This window comes from Crocodylus porosus, unplaced genomic scaffold, assembly GCF_001723895.1.
Source record: "Crocodylus porosus isolate Cpor-Errol unplaced genomic scaffold, CroPor_comp1, whole genome shotgun sequence".
NCBI lineage: Eukaryota > Metazoa > Chordata > Crocodylia > Crocodylidae > Crocodylus > Crocodylus porosus.
This window is the reverse complement of record NW_017728945.1, coordinates 4,331,276-4,351,458: the sequence shown is the minus strand read 5'-3', so window position 1 is coordinate 4,351,458 and position 20,183 is coordinate 4,331,276. Positions and strand designations below refer to the sequence as shown.

At 49.3% G+C, this 20,183-nt stretch overlaps 1 long non-coding RNA gene across 1 annotated transcript in view; it reads right to left on the bottom strand.

Moving 5' to 3' along the window:
• Nucleotides 1-15,430, bottom strand: part of LOC109320528 — a 25,552-nt gene extending 10,122 nt beyond the window's left edge. Inside the window, exon 1 of the long non-coding RNA XR_002103808.1 lies at nucleotides 15,272-15,430. This is a non-coding gene — a long non-coding RNA (uncharacterized LOC109320528). The remainder of the gene's footprint in view (nucleotides 1-15,271) is intronic.
• Nucleotides 15,431-20,183: the final 4,753 nt, after the last annotated feature.

The following is a 20,183-nucleotide window of genomic DNA, read 5'->3' as shown; positions in this document are numbered from 1 at the left end:
AAGTTATTTGCAGTAGCCCCTGCCAGCTGGGGCTGCCCTGACCTGCCTCCATGTGCCGTGCTGAGCTTATAGCTCCTGGGTGCACATTCAAACAGCTTGCCTGGGTGCAATTAACTCCAGAGCAATAAGTTTATTCATGTGTTGTAATTCCACATGTAGACGCACCCTGCGCGTATTAAAGTCCGTGTTGCACCTTTGCCTTGCAGACACCAGGGTTTGGAATCTGAAGTTGGGCTCTAATATCTCCAAGAGAATGGGAGCTGCCTTCTTGAGATTTGGAGCAAACAGAATGAGAAACCAATATGCTTGCTTATTTCTCCTTTAATATTAGAAAGAAGTCCAGACCAAGTCCCCATGCCAATCACCTCTGAATCTGAAGCATTTTGAATTGCAAGTTAGGATCACCAGCTCCACATGATCATATGCCAGTAGCCGTAACTGAATAAAATGCCTGAAATCAGCCGAGACTGGTTTACAAATATTATCTATGTATCTATATATAGATCTATAAAACACATGCACGCGCGCGCGCACACACACACACACTCACTTAGGATTCTTTTAAATAGTATCTAAGTTTCTCATGTAATTATGCTGTCACGAGCTGGGGCTTTAAGTGAAACATCAAATATTATGTGACTTGCTATAAAACTGAGACTCAGAGACACCGAGCTGTTCAGCTTGTGTCTTGCAAGTACCTAGATCTGTTTGTTCCAATACCAAACTCACTGAAGCTCTTGGCCAGCTTGCCGTCTGTCTCTTTGTTTGCTTGTTTGCAGGCTTTTTCCCTCAGTATTTATGCCAGAAAATGATAATGATTAATACAATGTTGATCCCTTATTTATTTCTGTTCCAGCACTACTTCCTTTATTCCTTCCAGAGTTGCAAGTGTCGTCTTCGTTGATAAATCCAATATGGCTTTGACAGACACTATTGATATATCAGACTGTGACACAGACAATATCATCTGTGCTTTGGGTTGTTGGATGCTCAAGCAGCAGAGCTGTGTCCAGGGTCCCCCTGTCATGGGTCCTCCTCCCTTCCTCATTTATGAGTTACCTCTTCTCAGTCCCAAAAGAGCTCTGGTTTTCAGAGTGGAAGATGCTGATTGTGACCATAGTTGTGACTGCGGGAAAATGCCACATGTACATCTGCATGTGCTGCATTGTGGGGGCAATGAAAATTAACAGGTTGCCTAAGCAGTGGGAGGCTGGGACCAGACACCAGGAAAGAGGGACACAGCTGGCCCCTGTTGCAGGACGCAGGGGGACAGCAGGCATCCTCTGTGAACCTATGGAGATTGCTCCGCCAGAAGTTTGGTGCCTTTCAGAGTTCTCTTTGTGCAGTAAGGCTCTGCACTGCCCTAAGCACAGCTCAAACTCCAATGTAAACTGTATGGCTTGGAGGGCAGAACATTGGAGTTGGAGTCCACGCTTGTATTCCTGGCTCTGCTACTGGCCTTCTGGGTGCCCTTAGGTAAATCACTTCCCCACTCTGTGCCTCAACTTTCCCCTCTATAAAATGGGAACAATCATACATGTCCTCTGTAAAACACTCTAAAGCAGTGATTCTAAACTGGGGTTGCCCACAAAACCAGATAGCCAAACTTTCCTAAGGCTGTAACTGGCAGCTGCACCCCAGCTGATGAACCAGTTGGCCACTGTTAGGGCCCTGTGCTGGGGAGCACAGTCTCCCCATTTAAGTTCACCTGAAGATGGAAACTGGAGGCCAGCCAAGAGTTCTGGCTGAAGGTCTGCTGTGGTAGACCTACTGTGGAGGTGAAGGAGTCTGCAGCTTCGTTCTGATTTGACTGATAGTGACTGACCCTGGCAACAGAGGACAGACTACAGAGGTGAGCAGTGGCATGAGCCTGGACAACAGATGGGAACTGGTGAGTCAGCAGCAGCAGAAGATGGAGAAGGAGGACAGAGGATAGCAACTAGAGGCAGGAGTGAGCACAGTGGCAGACCATGGACAGAATTTGACTGGTGGTATCCAGATAAAGGCAAGCAGCAGATGGGAAACGTTGGCAGGGAAGCAGGGCTTTACGGGAAGAACACAGCATGCCCATCTCAGAGGGTGATGGAGGGAAGATGCTTACTGGTAAAGGTGGCTTTGGCTGATGAAGGGACTGATGGTAACAAATAGGAAGTGAACAGATATGGTTTTATGGAAGATGTTTTATTTGAGATCCTCAAAGTGCATTTGGAGGATTTAAATAGCCTGATTGCCTTTATGAATCAACGAATGTGGGCGTTTGCGTTCTACACCACTGAAGGGTATGACTGGTTTTGGAAATGCTATGAGATAAGCAAGAGCCCAGAGCTCAAATGTTTCAGGTTGTTATCAGACGAAGCAGCATGTGAAAGAGTAATTATATTAAGAATGTTCTCAGCTTTTATAACGGCAGAAGATATTAAATTATGGTTGGAAGGTCACCTAGAAAAGGTGATGTGGGTAGACAAAATTAGGAACAAGTAGGGGGTGTGGACTGAGCTGTGGTGGGCGAGAGTAATTTTAAACAAAAACTTGGGAAGTCCAGGCACGATGGAGCACCTCCCCACAGTGATTACATTAGGGAAACACTGGGGGTTCATTATCTATTTTGGACCGACCATGAGATGCAGCAAGTGTAGGCTGGAGGGGCACCAGGCAGCTAACTGTGTAGAGACAGCCTGCTCTACATGTGAGGAGAGCGGGCACACTGCTATTGACTGCAATGCAGCTCTCAGGTGCAAGTTGTGTGGCGAGGAGAAGTGTATGTCTTTAGGACCTGCTCCATGTCCTTTGCAAATAGAGTCTGGAGCAAGGCAAAGAAACAGCAGAAGAGACTGTGCACAAAGAGTGGCAAGAGGAGAGGAGAAGGGAGGAGGCGTGGATGTGGTACAGGAGACCCTGCAGAAAAGTGATGTGGAAGAGGAGGAAGAGATGATGGGTATATTGGTGGGAAAGCATAGAGGGAGGTGGCACTAGGTGAGAAGGAGAAAGGGGAGGAAGGTAGGAACCCAGAACAGAAATAGATAAAGGCAGGGCAAGAGGCAGTGGGTGAAAAGGAAGAGGAGGAAGAAGTGGGAGAAGCACAGGCACCTTTTGGCAAAAGGAAGAAATCCAAAATGAAGGAGACAAAGGAAGCTAAAACATGCCAGGGAGATTCAGAAGAGGATCCCAGCACCTCTCCCTTGTCCTCCTTGGTGTCTAGCCCTGAGTGGGCCACAAGAAGTGCTAGAGCATCAAAGGAGAAGAGAGATGGAGGGTTTTGTTCGCCCCGGGAAGGTCTGCAATGTGAGACTGGAGTTCCCAAACATACATGGTAAGGATGACGCATAAGGAAAGAACACTTTTTCTTTGGAAGTTTTAATGGTGTTGGTGGCCTCCTTAAATGTGTGGAGTGTTTTAGGCAAGCGACAAGGGGATAAGATGGAGTCCTTTTCAACACAGGTGCAAGCAGATATACTATGTTTGCAGAGTTGATCCCCATGCTTCTGTGCCCGGGTAAGATGAATGAGAGGGGGGATCAAGGCAGCCCAGGAGGAGGAAGGAGCCTGAGTGGAAGGGCAGGAAGAAGTATTCGACAAGGCAAAAAGATGTTATGAGGTTTTATACCAGAAGGAGGTGGATAAAGGGAGAGTTAGTGGGTCATAGGATGAACTAAAAAGGGAAGTGGGGGAACAAGATGCCCAGAGGCCAGAGGAGGAGGTAGCACTAAAAGAAATGGAAAACTGCCTTGAGACATTTAAGCAGGGAAAGAGCTCTGGCAAGGATGGAGTGCCAGTAAATTTTATATAAGGTTCTTGAGTCTTTGAGGGCCAGATTTGTTGGAAATGTTTAAGGAGATTTTAGAAAAGGGGTTGGAAGGGAAACATTTTACCACTAGTATTGTTGGTTAACTGTTCAAGAGACAGTCTTTAAATAGCTGGCAACTTATACAGACACAGGCTTTAAAATACAGATGATACATTACTGGCTAAATTACTGGTTTGAAGAATGAGGGATGTGCTTCCTAAGGTTAAACACAAAGAGCAGGCATATGCTGTTCCTGGGTGGCAGGGCACAGGTGCGCTGTGAGCACTACAGGTCGCACTTATTTATCATTGGAAGCCAGGAGTAGCCCTAATGAATTTGGATTTAGCAAAACCTTACAATAGCATGGCATACATGTTCTTGTTTAAAGTTTTATGGGAGCTGGGTTTTTCTGAACGTCTTGTGGATGAAGAAAGTTTTTACATAGACAAGCCAAAAGTAGGGTTTTAATCAATGGGCCTTTAAGTGACGCTTTTAGGATTTTGTGTGTGGGCCCTGTCTGTACCGGCATAAAAGTGTCAAGATTTTAATGGCAATTCACAAATGTAATAATCTTCCAGTAAAGGTATTACTATGCAAACAGCATGGGAATCTTTGTAAATAATATATATGTGCAGCACTACCCTAGTGTTCGCCTAATATCATAAACAGGGTTAGAAGTTAATCAAGCTTACTGTTCAAAAAAACAATGCGTGGTGGGTCTGTAAGTGCCAAGGGTACAAAATGGGTCTGGGTCTGATCGGTACAAAAACATTTAGTTAATAATGTCATATGAGTAAAAAATACAGTGTGTGGTTTAGAGTGTTCTCATTTTGGGGTAGTCTCAATACCACACAGGCTCCCCTCAGCCCCTGCAAAGTTCCCCTGATTTCCAATTCTCCTTTTAAACAGTGATCAAAGCAAATGACTTATTGATTGCGTTCCATCTTGAATCTTTATCTTAAATCCTTTTGTGCCATGGGCTTGTTTCACATCCTGATCTGGGTGTTCCCATTCCACTTTATCATCATGGTACTGGAGTATTCTACCCCGCTCCCACCGTTCAGCAGGAGTGCCCATCTGATCCACATGCCAGGTTTTGCTTATGTAAGGCATCGGTCAAGTTTGCTGCTCAGGCCTACTCTGGCCAATGCTTTAGTGAAGCTTTTGTGTGAGCAAGTGTATAGTGAACAATGCTCCAACAAGCCCTATAGCATGTCAAGGGGGGAGTCAAACAAGGCCCTGGCCAGTGACCAAGTCAACCTAGCATGGCTAGTAGCAAGGGGCACGTTGCCAGCACGGGCACTGCAATATAGATGGGGCCTGGGTGGAACCTCGTGGGTGTTCCAGAGAAATGTGTGGGGTGGAGAAAACAGTGGGCCGCCTCTTTTGGGACCACAACTTTGCACAGTCAGTCTGGAGGAGGGTCATACACTTGGCCCACGTGACAACTGTTGTGCAGGCACTGTCAAAAGATGTGGTTTTATATGGCTTTATCTTGAGGGAGCCAGATAAAGAATACCTATGGACATGAGTGATTGGTGCCTCCTGAATTGGGCGGCGCCCGCAGAAGCCGCTGACAGCGGTGGCCCTGTCAGCGGGGCACCAGCCCTACCAAGAGCATCGGTGTCGGCCATTGGGAGGGGGCAACGGCCCCGTCAAGGGGGGGGGCACGTGCACCCCCTACGAGTCGCCTATGCCTACGGACACTTTTACTTGTGTTTTGAAGTAAGTTTATGGATGTTAAGAAACCTGCTCAGTTTTAAGGGACTCACTTTTACAGTAAAAGCCTGTATATGGTTAGGACTGAATGAACTGTGCTTTTATGTCAGCCAGGACCATGAACACCTTGGAGATGATGGGGCAGCAAAGAAGTGGAGAAAGACAGAATGGACTTTTTGATTCACACCCAGCATCTAGGATTGAGTTTTTTACCTGTTGCATTTTGAGTACTTATTCATAGATTTTAACATGTTTTCTTGTTGAAATATGTTAAATATTTTTACATGCTTTATGCCCAATGAGTTTTATGACATGGTGGGTGAATTAGCCTATTTTTAATGTGCATTAGTGTCACTAAAACACATGCTATTTAGTTAATGCTGATACACAAGATGCACTGGCTGTTTTAATTAGAGCATCTCTGGAAGCTTTGGACTCCCCATCACTGGAGGAGCTCAAGAAGAAGCTGGATAGCCATTGGTCAGGGATGGTCTAGGCACAGCTATACCCATGTTCTAATATGGATATTCCCTTGCTTCTGAGCTTTGGTTGCCCCCACTCCTGCTTTTCTGCTCCATGTGTCAGAGTGTTTTTAAGTCTCCCTCAAAGATGTTGGGTGTTGGCTACAGCCAAGGCTAGAGATTTTGACTGTAGTGTCCCAATGCGCTTCCTGGGGCCAAAGCCAGAAGTACCTGGCTAGAGGGTCTTGCCCCCCTGCTCAAGGTCAGACTAATCACTGTATCTGGGGTCAGGAAAGAACTTTACCCCATGGTCAGACTGGTATGGACTGTAGGGGTTTTTGCCTTCCTCTGTAGCAGGGAGTGTGGTCCTCTACCTGGGATCTCTCACGCATGTATTGGCAATCTTCTCTAGAAGCAGGACAGTGGCTGCTGTGGTTCCCTGGCTTTACCTGTGGCAGGCCGGAGTGTTATATCTTGTGTTGTGTCAGGGTTGATAGTAGTCATACATAGATTTTTGGATTATGGATTTTGTATAGGATGACTTGGATAGAGATGATCCTGCCTCAAGCAGGGGGTAGGACTAGCTGACCTCTGGAGGTCCCTTCCAGCTTGATTCAGGATTCTATGAATTCTGCCTCTGACTCCAGAGCCCTGACCCGGCCTCCAGCTTGGACTCTGCCTCTGCAATTCCCCCTTGGATTTGGTAACTCAGACTCCAGCTCCTCTCTTTAGCCCTCCCTTGGTAGCCTACCCGCTGCCTGTTGGTCCTGATGAAGCACCTGAGAAGAGAGGTAGGATTTAGAGATGTTTCCCCTGAAACTCCCGCAGGCTTCATGCTTGTTGTAGATCAGACACCCTGGGCCTGAGTCTGTTCCCTTGTTAGTTACCTAGCGGCTTTAAGCATCCACGTGCAATCCTATTTTCCCCTGCTTGAATTCCTGAAAAAAAACAGTTAGTACAAAAGGTTTTACAGAAGGTCCTTCTCCTTGCTGCCCTTTGACAGAGTGAGGGCAGTCATGGATTTTTGGTTGTTTTGTTTTTGGAGGATTTTTTGCAGGGGCTCAAGCAAAGTGGAATAGGATTTGACATGGCTCCTCACTGGTATCTGTCTTGGCCCCTCCTGTTGAAGATGAGCGACTGGACAGACAAGGTTGTATGAGTCACTGGGCCAGAAGGAAGGCAAGCAAGAGGCAAGCCTGTGCAGTCTGGGGCTGAGGGCATTGCCCTGGGAAGGAGCTTCCAGGCCACGTGTCTCGGAATACATCTGGGTTTTATCCAACAAATGTCCAATGTAAAATGCACCAACAGTCTGGAAAGTAAGAACTGGAAACCCCACTTCTCCCAGCCAGTAGCTCAAACCACTGGATCAGAGAGTTGGGTAGCTCTTACTTGCTCTTCTTCGGACCCTAGCTAACTACTAACCGGGAAGCAGCACAAGTATGATATCTTGTCGGTGAGAATGCAGGGATTAGATCAGTGCTTTCTGCCCCTGATATGGACAGGTGGATCAGTACCACAAACCCAAACAATGAGACAAGCGAGGCTGAAGGAGTGTCACTATGGCAAGAAATGGTGGTCAGTAGAATGGGGAGTGCTGTACAGCAGGGTGGGCACAGTACAACCCATGGGCCAGACCCAGCCTGCGGAGGGGCTCTGTCCAGTCTGTAGTGGCTCCCGGCTTGGAGTGGCTCTGTGGCGGGACTGCCTTTCTAGGCAGCGGCTGCTGCTGCTGGCCCAGCCCCATGGTACCATCGGAGACCCACACGCGCAGCCCCACACAAACCCCATACCCCCCCACCCACACATCCACATACCCACCCACCTACCCCCACACACTCACAGCCCCCCACAACTGCACCACTGCACTATACAAAAGTAAGTCTTCATTTTGAGCTATTATGCTATCACCTCTGTATACACAATGCAAACACACAAACCAGAACAAAAACATATATTTTAAATAACATTAAAATATGCTTAATATTTAGTTCATAATTTTTCCCCCCGTTCCAAGATGGCAACCCTCCCTTCCCAAAGGAAGTACTTCCTGGGGCAAGGGGAGGGACTTCAGGTAGCAAAGGTCAGGGATTAGGGGTGGGACTTCTGGTCCCAAGATGGTGACCAGGGGGCGGGGTGTTTGTCAAGGGGCGGGGCCACCCTGGCAGCCCTCAGCAGCTCATTAAAACTTGTTAAGCCCCCCTCCAGCCCAAATACCTGTGTGCCCCTGCTGTGCAGGGAGCCCCTTCACCACTTCATGTACCTGGGCAGCTCAGTCTGCATTTCAGTGAAAGCAGAGGAGGCTGAGGCTGCAAGCCGCACGGGGCATTGCTCGGTGGGATGCTGTCTCCCTGCTCGCTGGACCACTGCTCTCTGTCCCTAATAAAGAAAGCGAGGTCTTCCCTGGCACTTGTCCTGCATCGCTGCCCCACTCTTGCAGAAGCCCCCAGGGCCTAGTTCTAAAGCGTGCTTTGGGCTTGGCTTATCTGCAGTACGGCAGCATGTAGCAACCCCAGTCATGGACCAGGGCCCAGCTGTGGAAAGCTCTCGTAGACACAGACCAAAACGAATGCTAATTGGGAAATGCCTCCCCATATTGCCCTGTTTAGACTACACACTGAAGTCGCCCAGAGGCTGTTCCGGCTACTCCAAAGGGTCAATCCTGCGGGTGAGAATAGCCGGTGCACAGACCGTTTAGCCACACTCCCTCTCCCAGGCAGACCTCTCAGATGAAGGCTGAAAAACAGTTTTCCACTTGTTGGGGGATACCCGTCTGCTGCAGGAATTCCCAACCATATGGCCCGTTTGTGCCATTGCTGGAGTGTGTAGGGGCTAGATGCAAATGGAGTCAGGCCCTCAGCACTGCAAAGGGATTTTGCACAAATTACTCCCTGAACACAGTAAGACCGCAGGCACCAAAGTAAACACAATGCTTATTCACATGGAAATGTACCAGCGATGGCCTTTCTTATCAGGTTATTCTGAATAAATAAAGAATTTCTGCTCACACATAATCTCCCCTGGATTTCCTTTATCGTTTCAGATGCATGCCTTTTTTTTTTTTTTTTTTTGTTACAATGTGCTGATTTAAACCTTAATTTGCAAGGAATCTTGAAGACAGCAAGTGGTTCCGACAAGGCACTAATGAATGCAGCTTTTATTAAGGAATATTTGATTGGGTTTTATTAAGATTCATGTTCCCTTAGTAACTGAAAAAATACATTCATGAGATATGCAAATTGGTAAAGTGGGAGAGAATTCACTTAAAAAATCAATGATCATTGTCATCATTTTAGGAACAATGAAGGGATATTTTGGTTGAGTTAAAATAAGAATTCAGTGTTAGATTTAAGCAGGTATCTACTTGTGTAGGTACTCTAAAATAAAGCAGAATTGTATTTAAAAACAAAGGATAAAATATAGTAAGAGATGGTCACAGGCATGATTCTCGGGGGTCCGGAAAGTTTGCAAGGAGCACAAAATACTGCAAGGTTCGGCTTAAAGTTTTATGCAAATCCCTACCTCATCCCCTTTACTCCAGTCCTGTCTCTCATCAATGTATCTGATGAAATGAGTTTCAGCCCACAGAAGCTCGTGTTATACATATGCATACATACTTTGGGTAGTATCTAAGATGAAAATCTACCCTGCCTTCTCCTCACCAGTGCAGCTAGCAGGTGGCACATGATTTGCAAGGAATTTTCCTGAATTTAGGATGAAGGCATTTGCAGAGATCCCAGTGCATTGGCAAACTCTTCCCACTCCTGGCATAGAGAAGGGGGTGACATCTTAGACTAACTCTACTCCATTCTTGCCCTGTGGGTGGGATTTCAGAGCCACAGTACAGGAACTGTCTGAGTTTGGACCACTTTTCTGGGCCCCTGGAGCAACCCTGGGGCCATCAAGAGATGAAGGCAATAGTTAGAGCAAGGGCTGAGGGATGAGGTAGCGAAGGTCCGGCTCCACTGTGCAGGGCTGTGTGCAGTGGAGAAAGCAAAGGGGTTTGCCTCTCTCCAGAGCAACCAGAGGCCTTGCTCTCCCCACCAAGGATGTCCAGAGGCCTGCCCAAAGCTTCAGTAGCAGAGCCCTCAGAAGCTCCCCAGACACATCAAGCAAGCCCAGCCTCCAGAGGCAACATCAAGGGTCTGCACTGCGGCACAGTGCAGGAACTGTTTCAGCCTGGACCATATTCTTCTGGGCCCCAGGAATCATCATGGGGGTGGAGACAACTGATCAGGAAGCCAGGAGGATCTGTACACCCAAAGAAATGCATTCAGGTTTGCAGGCACACTTTCCAGGTACACCCCTCTTCACGCAGCTTGCTACCCACTAGCCAACTCTCATCAAGTTTATGCAATGGGACCTCTGAGCGGAGCACGAAGGTGAATTCATCTCGGCTTGCGTCATGGAGAATTCAGGCTGATGGGACAGATTTCCCAGTCCTGCCCCCAAAGCCAAGCAGAGAGTTGATTCTGGGGTAGCCAGCTAAGGATGCTGGGTATCATATGGGTGCCCAGAGGGCTCTCCATTTAGTCTCTAGTGCAGCTTCAGGGTCATTCAAGTGATATTCAGGAGCACCAGGGCTCCCACAGTGCTGGTTCTAGCCCTTTATGTCAATATGGATCCTTACAGTAAATCTTGGGCTCTTTGCAGGCAGCTCTGCAACAGATCTGGCCAGTCAGTGAGGGGGCAGAGAGACTTAACACCTGAAACTCTTAAAGGTATAATGGGTGATTTGAATTTTTTTTTTAAATGGACAGTTTCAGCCGCACGCAGCCCCTGTGGCACTCCCCAGCTGGAGCCTTTCATAATTGCCACGGCTGCATGCAGCAGCATGCTGTCCAGCTAGGAGGTGTGATGGTGTACAGGCAGCGGGGGCTAGAGCAGGAATTCTGGCGCTGCTGGGTCTCCCCACTCCGGTGATGCCCTGACCATCCAAGTGCCAGGAGCAGCAGTGCCCACAGCACACTACATGCTGGGAGCACCAGGGTCCACAGTCTGAGTGTCCTGGCATCCTGAGCACCCAGAATGCCCTCAGCTGTGGCACCTGCAGTGCCCAAAGTGCTGGGAGCAGCGGTACCCTGAGTGTCTAGAGCAGGAGTGGGCAAAATGCAGCCCACGGGCCAGATGTGGCCTGCCAGGTCACTCTATCTGGCCCACGGAGCCCCTAAAAAATTTGGAAAATTAATATTTATCTGCCCCTGGCTGCCTGTCATGCAGCCCTCGATGGCTTGCCAAAACTCAGTAAGTGGCTCTCCACTCAAAATAATTGCCCACCCCTGGTCTGGAGTATCAGGAGCCCTGGTGCCTTAAGTGCCCTGAGCACCCAGAGACCCAGGAGCCCTTAGAGTGCTGGGAGCCTCAGCATCCTGGAGCCCCCAAATGCCAGGAGCCACTGTGCCCATAACAGCCCAAGTGCCAAGAGACTGTGGGGTGGCAGCAGCAACCCGGTGCAGGTAGACCATGAGCAGGGAGAAGACTGAGCTATGGGATGACTGGAGGACCAACCAACAGTACAGATGTGCTGGGTACCAAAATGGCATAAGATAATCTTTGCCTCCTTCAAATATATTTTTGGTCACACTCTAGAGAGTGCCTTGTGCTTTCTAAAGTTTTATCTTCTGTGCACATTGTTTGAAAGCCTTTTGAAACATTTCAAAAACACTTCAGAGCCATTTGAATTGTTTCAAAAATGATGTTTGTCCACAGGCAGAGATGAGGAGCCAATGTACCCTTAGGAACTAAACTGGAATGTGCCAGATGGGTCCAAAATGGAGTAAGCATCTGCACATGGAAAAGCCACTCCTGTAACAATCACTAGAAATACTAACACGGCTCAGTTCTGCCGTCCAATGACCAGTCCTCCCAGAACAGTGATTTCAGTTGCTCCGTGTTTTAACTACTCATGCATTACAAATTACATCAAAATTTGTGTCTAAATTGTTTTTCATCAACTGTCCATTACAAGGAGGTGACAAGAAGCCGGAAACAACGACAGAAGCTATCCCTCGGTTGTAGTTTAGCACACAACTCACGCTCAGTGCCAACAGACAAGCGCAAGAAGAGGGAGCGAGGGGTTGAATCGAGCGAGGGGTTGAATCTTCAGCTCAAGCAATAAATCAACTGACCTGCTCCCTATACACTTGGGGAGCGAAGGTTTTCAGGCTGCTTCGCAAGGCACAAGGCCAGGATGCTCCCCATGAAGAAACATCCTGTCTCAGACATTGTTTAAAAATCAGTGAAGCAACTGATGTCCAACCAGCGTGTAAAAGGGAGGGTCTGACCCCGGGACAAACTGCCCAAGGCAGCCATTTAGCGTTTAAACGCTGTGAACGTGCTCATTTTCAAAAATTAAAGGCAGGACCCTGCCAGATACTGGCAGCAATCCCTCTGCCTCCATGTGAGCTCAGGATCTTTCAGGAACGGGCCCCATTTGCCCCGTATTAATTTCTCCTCCTTCACCATAGGCAGGGCTGTGGCTTCTTCCAAGGCCCTCTGTGGCAAGGAGCAAACAAAAGCTCCTTACTTGGAGATGCAGGAAAAACAATCGTCTCTGCTCGAGAGAGGAGTTCTTGGGGCCCAAGAAAGCTCAAGAGAAATGTGAAAAGGACTGACATGAATCAACAGCAGCTGGATGATGGTCTCAAGGCCCCTTGAGTCCTGTGCTCCCAAAGACAAACTGTCTGTCTGTCTGCTGTCTGTCCAAGGCTAGTTCCTCTCTCTCTCCTGCCAGGAGCTGCACGCGGCTGGGTGCGTTTCTGGGAAGCTGCCCTGTCCACGGCTCTGTTGTATGAATCTGGAATATGTTTAACTGAGGCAGACAGCGTCACACAGTTTACATTTCCTTTTTCAGTAAATGTTACTGCTGATTCAAATGAATGAATCCCACTAGGGTACAGTTACAGCTGCCAGCATAAATACAGCCCCTGCCACATTAATGTCAGTGCCAGCAAGAGATTAGCAGAGAAACCTCCATTGCCCTCCAGAGCAGAGACAGAAATAGTCATCAAACTTCTTAGCTCAGTCTCCAAACATTTCATTGCATCCAGTGGGTATTTGATTCACGTACAACCTCCTTTTAAACTGAGGCACTCACGACTACACAACGTTATCAAATCCCGGTCTAGTAATGCCCCTCTTTACGGGGGAATTTGCAAGCACTGTTTGCAGGCTTAATCCTCACACCTATGCACATTTCTAGCTGGGGGGAAAGAGGTGCTGGCTTCCGGATGAGAGGTAAAAAAGTAGGCTTAATAAGGAGTGCCGGGTACTCTGGCAAGGAGGGTTAGCCCCAGTGTCCACCTGGGACAGCTCCATTTCTTCTGCCTCAGCTCTGCTGCAGACATGATTGGGGCTTGGTCTGTTTCCCTCCCTGCCCTAATGTGCTGAGCGCTGTTACTCCGTGCTGTGACTCAGTCACCATGCTTCCTCCAGAGGTGGCTGCAGTTTGGTGACAGGTGAAGTGACATTTTCACTACCTTACTGGAAGTCTATTTTCTGCCTCCACCTCTGAACTGTGAGTCATTGTCTGATGCCTCTGGCATCTGGCAGAGGGTACCAATCCACTGACCCAATGAGAGGGTGGGGGACTTCTGGGGCAAAATTCAGCTAGCTGGGAACACAGTCCACCCGAGCTATATTTTCACTTGACACTGCTGTTCTCTACTTGACAGAGAGCCATACAGCCATGGAGCATGCAGAATATCAGTGCCAAAATCATCGCCACGGGCCCGAACATATTTCTGCTTAATTTGTAAAGCACTCTGTGATCTTAGGGTGATAGGTCCTAAAAACTGAAAGCACTTGTGCTCCAGCTGATGCTGTTTAAACACTGAAACTCATGGCATGATCTAGGTGTGACAGCAGGCTCTGGGGCCATTTGAGTAGTTCAGGCCATCTTCCATCCCCACCTGGAAGCTCCAACATCATCCCCCAGCCAAGTTCACACCTTAAGTACCATGTGCTCCCCCCCTGTGCATAGCAGCCCCTTTTGAAGAGAGCTGCCTGGGAGGACTTTCCTTGTGGCCTCCTCCTACCAGGCTGGTCAGGCTCACAAGTCACATAGTGGTGCGGGCACCTGCTTTGCTCCTCAGTGGGCATCCTGGCCTCTGCATGTATTTCCTCTCCCTCCCTTGGGATGTCTGTCCTTGTGTCATCATGGCATCAGAGATTCTGATGTCAGGAGGTGTGATGGTGTACAGGCCTTTGGCAGAGGCACACCTGTTTCTACCCGATTCTTTCTGCATAATGTAGTGGGAAAATTCTGCACAAATGCCCCTCCTGTGTCTTTGCCCCCAAGGCTACAGGAAGCACACCCTGCCCACACTGCGAGCCCACAGCTAGTTCCTTGGTCAGTCCTCCTCTTCTCCAGTCCCATTGGCCACAAAACCCCTTAGAAGTCCCTTTTCCCCTCTTGCAGGGCTGGTCTTCTGGGAAAAGACTGCTTTTCTCTTCTGCCAAAAGGGGGTTTTCATACCTACAAAGGTGCATTTAGCCTGCACAGGAGAGGGACTGACAGCATGGGCAGAGCAGCACAAGGACCTCTGTGAGCTCTCACTGTCATGCATTCAGTCACTGTACCGGCTGTCTCTTTTGCTGATCTCTCTTCACAGTCATTACTATTGGCACAGAGATGTCCACAGTGCTCTCAACAGCTGACTTGGCTTTTTGGCAGCCTCTCCTTCCCCCACTGGGTTTCCACATCAGTGATGCCTTGTCCCATGTCACCTCTGACCAGCTAATACTTTGGCACAAGTGAGAAGGAAAAAAACCATATCAGGCAGTGAAGGGGCTGAAAGAGATTTGCCTGTGTCCATCACCAGCACATCGACTTGCCCAGGCCCAGGGTCTGGCCACCGCAGCAGACAGCAGCAACCTGAGACCTCAGCAGAGCTTTGATCCATTCACTACATGCACTGCCACCTTCCTGCCCAGTGAGCCTGGGAAATCCTGGAGTGGAAGCAGTGCGACTATTGGCACTGAAAGCCCAGGGCAACCTGGACTCTGGATCCTCCATCCTCAAGGCCTGGACACAGAGCTATCCCCTGCCTGCCCTGCCCTCACTGCCTATATTCAAGAGCTCACCTTTCAAAGGCAGTGCTGCACTTAAGGTGTCTTAATCACTGAGCCCCATGCCAGCGCAGGGCTCTCTCCAACCCGGGGATGGCAAGAGACCCGGCTCCTTTGCAATATAGGCGTACAGGAGCTTCCCCTGTTGCTTTCTCTTGCCTCCCCCTCCTCACCCCCGCAGACACATGCACACGCACACCGAACAAAGGCACCTAAGAAGATACAAAAATTAAAGATAATACCTGCCAGGCACCGGAGGGGGCCCAGTGCCTCAGTCATAGTGACTCCAGGTTCTGCTGCCTGCCATCTCATGGGAAGAAGCAGCCGTCTCTCCTGATGAACAAGTGCAGGGAAGGCAGCTGCTTCTCACTCACTCTGTAGCGGGTTCCTATGGCGATGCAGAATCAATTATAATAAAAGGTGGAGCACCAGCAATAGGAGCCCAGAGAACTTCTTATTAGCAGCATGACAAAGCCAGCTGGGTGGTGGCAGGAGTTGCTTGGAGGCAGGGAACCTGTCTAGTCTGAATCGCTCTAGCGCCTTGCTCCATATTCGCTCCCGGGACTCCAAAGACAGCACACAAAGCACTTTTAATTGGCAGTCCTGCTCTCCAGCTGCTCCCACTCGCCTGCACTCACCAGCAGGGCTGCTCTGTGCCTTGGGAGCAATGTAGCCATGCTGCCTTCCCTCACAACTCACTCTGCCATGCGTGTTTGCTGTCATGTCCTCACACTTCTCCCACACCCGGTGCCGCAGGTCTCATGTGCAGAGGCTGGGCTGCCCTGGAGCCTGGAGTCTTCATTTCATCCTTGTGCCAGGTGACACACAGGCAGCAGCAGCATCTCTGCCCCTCCCTGCCACCTACCAACACAGCTCCTCCTGGAAGGAGCTCCATGTCCACCACCACTGCTGGGGCTCTCTGACAAAGGTGCCTTTGTCAGTCATACTTGTCTGGGGTGGCCTCTGGGGCATATTAATAGCTTTCATATAAAAATAGATGGTTACCTTCCTAACCGTATATTTTCTCTGGCAACTGAGGATGTATGCCTGGTTGTACAGGACCTCTCCCTATGACAGGTGGAGCTGGAGGACACAATAGCTCATGAAAACATATGCTAGGAGCAGGGATCCTGCACAGTTGAGAGGAGAGCTCATCTGAATAAAGGGACTCGCCTAGCACACCCAGGATCCAATTAATACTTGCAATACCTGCAGGGCCACTTGCCCACAACCATAAAGTAGCCATCCCTAAGGCAGGAGGTGGCAGTCTTATCTTGAACTGGGCACAGAAACAGATGGTATCTTTACAGAAAGCTACTCCAGAAAATGGCTGGATGCATAAAGCCAGAAGTAGTGCCATCCCAAACACCTATGTGTCCTGCCCCTAGGTGATGACCACAAGCCTTCACATTCACTGTGTTTTGTTCACAATGGACAATGAACCACCATTCATGGATATTGCCCCTGCTGCAGGAATGCCTGGGATCCCATTCAGGATTGAGTCCTGTTTTGTACTGCACCTACACGTACGGGGTACGTCTGCATGAGATGCTAAAGGCACAGCCGGCAAAACCCATGCTAATGCACAGAGTTAGTCTACTATGCCTTTAGCATCACAAAAAAGTGTATGCTGGTAATGATAGGTAATAAACTTAATACGCCATAATTATGGTGCATTAATGAATGTGTAGACGCGCCCAGGGAGAAGCAACCCACAGAGACAGAAAATTAATTTAAGAAAAGGGCTTGAGCGCTTGCAGGCCCCCTGGCTTGTTTCCCAGTTGGGTACACATGCCCAGGCTTGCTTTCTCCCTCTAACATTCACACTAGCTCACATACACAGTTTACACTTTTGTTATTTGTACTCTTAAACTCTTTAAACTCTTGCTTATTTTTTTAACTCCAAACACCCCCACTTGCTCCTCCTCATTCGCCTGGTGAGTTGGGCTCCAGCCTTTTGGCTTGTTCATGTAAGTACTTACCACTAAGCATTTATTTTCCCTCTTGTCCTGCAGCCTGGACCCAAAGTCTCCTTGTTCTTAGTTCTCTTTCTCCTTCAATCTGACTTTTAGCTCGCAGCCGTTCACTTGCACCTGCAAGTGGTCCTTTACCTGCCTTTCACTTGCCCACTTGCACCATTACTGTGGTCCTTTACCTGGGCCGGCTGGCCAGAGATCACCCTTGTGCAGCTAAATGCTTTTCTGATTCTGCATCTTTGTATGCCAGTTGAATGCGTCTCCTCCCCAGACCCAGGGAAACTGCACTGGACTAGGAGATATCTGGAGACTGAGTCAGATTCTACCCCCAGCCTCTGGCCAATTTTACAGGCCACCCTGGCAGTTATATGGAGGCACTGAGATGCCCACAGTGCACTCAAAAGTGTTCTTCATGCTTTCCACAATCCTCTTCACACCACTTAGGAGCTGACTGCGCAGCAGCAGCGCAGGAAACACTTTCTCCAAATACAGCATCACAACGCCTTGTCTTACCTGAAGTGAGGGTGTTTCTACTTCAGCTTCCAACTACTTATAGTAATCTTGACTTCACTGCACCTGTCTGTGTGCCACAGGCCCCAGGACACAGGTTATTGCCTAAGAGATGAGTACATGCTCCGACTGATCCTGCCATTCTCTGGTTGCCCAATGCTGTTGGAGGGATGTTGACACGTTTCCACTGCAAGCTGTCTGTAATTTTTTCTGATTGATATGGATGAGGCTTGTTTGTGCAAATACAATTACTGCTGCATGAACGATTCTCCGTGATGTTATGCCGGTGAACAGGACCTCACTAGGGACCTGGTTCACGGCACAGTGAGCTGTGTTTGGGATGCTGAGTTACGCCATTCAACCAACAGCAGAAAAAAGCTGGGATTTTCCATGGACAGGAGAGCTGGGTGTGGTGCCTGAAATGGGTGGACAAATAGATGCAGCAACTTCAGCTGTCTTGCTAGGGAGCCAGACAATGGCTGTGGTGTATGAGCAGTAGCAGAGCCAGAGAAGGCCCCAGGTGCAACAGCTAGGTATCATGGCCAGTCGGTCTCTTAGAGCTCTCTGGGGCAGCACAAGCCCAGGCCAGCCAGAGGGGAATAATTCTCTATAGCAGCAAATGCATCTGCCTCCATTGCTCTATCCAGATGGAGGTCTGGGGAGCCCTGGTGAAGGTGTATGGACCTGGTGATTCTCTGCCTGTTCCAACACTGTCCCAGTGTCACCAGAGTCAGCCAGAAGTGCCCGAGACATGAAAGGAGACTAGTTTGGCCAAGAGGATTGTCCAGGCTTTAGTGTGGTCCTTTGTGAACTGTGAGTGAGTGCAAGGAGATTCTACTCCAGCAGAAAAGACAATATCCACGACTTCAGCACAACATTTATATAGGAGGAAGAGTAATTGCAGCTCCATGCACTAACCTAGGGGTGGCCATGTGGCATGCATACCATAAATGGCACGGGCAGCTTCTGTGTGTGGTACACAGAAGATCAGAAAGGGCACAGATAGGACAGCAGCAGTCTGGGGATGAAGCAGAAAGCAGAGCGGCAAACAGGGCAGGGGAAGGTGATCAGAGTGGCACGTGGGGAAGGGTGAGGCTAATTTGTGACACACCTGCAAAGAAGGTATGTCTGAACCCTTGGTTCAGCTGGATTTCTCGTCTTCAATCCTAGTCCTATTTCACCTGTAGACAACTCCATTTCTTTGTTGTGCATAAAGCAGATTTCGCACTCTGCTGATTAACAGCATTAGGGGTGGAAAAGCAACTTGTCACACTGCTGCCATGTTCAGCCCAGGTACTTCTCAGTTTGGCAGTTATGGTCATCCCAGCTATTATTTATGTTGGTTTCTGGTTTTATTTGATTGGTGTCTAGGGCTCTGAACATGTGAGCTAACAGGTGTTCTAGTAATAGAGATCAAAGCACCAGGCAAGAACCATTCGTCTAATGATTGTTCCTATAAGGAGGGTGCTATGGTAGGTGGGCAAGATGAAGTAGCCGTGAAGCAGTTACAGCAAACAGTAGCTTGGGCTGGGCCACCAGGAGCCACCAAGGTGGCAGTGAGGTGCTGCTCATGACTCCGCTGAGAGCTGCAATTAGCAAAGGCACTCTGTCCCCAAGACACCGCTCAGAAAATCCAAGAAGATCTGGGGCAAGGAGTCATGGAGACTTGCCTGACAACCCTAGGGGCTGCAAAAGGAGGGGGAGGCAAGAAATGCAGAAGTCTTGGTATTCTCCCAGGGCTGAGGTGGATCTCCTCTCAACCAGTTTTTTGTGCAGGGGTCATCTATTTAATCCCAAGTCATGGATTAAGCTGACTTCAGCCTTGGCTGAGACTCTCCTTGCCACAGAGGAGACTCTCCATGCCTAGGGTCCATCACTAGGCAGTCAGGAAAGGCCGTTTCCCTGCTTTTTTGTGTAAAGGTCCCTGCTGCTGCTTCACCAGCTGTTCCAGCTCATCCTGTCCATGTTTAACATTTCTCCTTCCTCTTTCAGCACTGAAGTCAGTCTGGCCGAGCCTGGACATGCATCTCATTCCCACCCCCAGGGTGCTCAGATTCATTTAGCTGTTTCTGACACAGGCTTTGCATTCATGGACAATGTCTGCTGCACATGGAACCAGCTCGCATGGCTTCCCTGGAGCGCCTAACCCTTGCTTACAACTTGTCCAGCTGCCCTAGCTAGCGAGCATCTGCCTAGCGAGCATCTGTGAGCACTCTTCACACCTGCACGCCCTCCTGGACAAGCGGCAGGAGCCGCTGGACAGGCTGTGGCTTCTCCTGCGGCCGCCTGGCTCAGCCCCAGCACCACCTGCCTCACCCCAGTGCAAGCGGCCGAGGGGTCAGCCGGATGAGCTGTGGCTTCTCCCGTGGCTGCCCGGCACAGCCTGCTTCGCCCTGGCAAGGGGCAGCTGGCAGAGCAGCCAGACAAGCTGAGGCTTCCCCCACCACCCATAGCCCCTGCTCCCAGAGCCCGGCACAGCCCCAGCTGGGGAGCATTTGCCCCACTCCCTATTCCAGCCCCCACTCCCGCAATGGCCTTGATCTGCACCCTCACGGCCCTTTCCTTCCTCCTCCCCTTCCACCGACAGACCTGTAACCAGCATTTGGCATCGTAAAGTTGAAACCCACGTCGGAACTTCAAAACCCAAGCGTCAGTTTACAAACGTCGT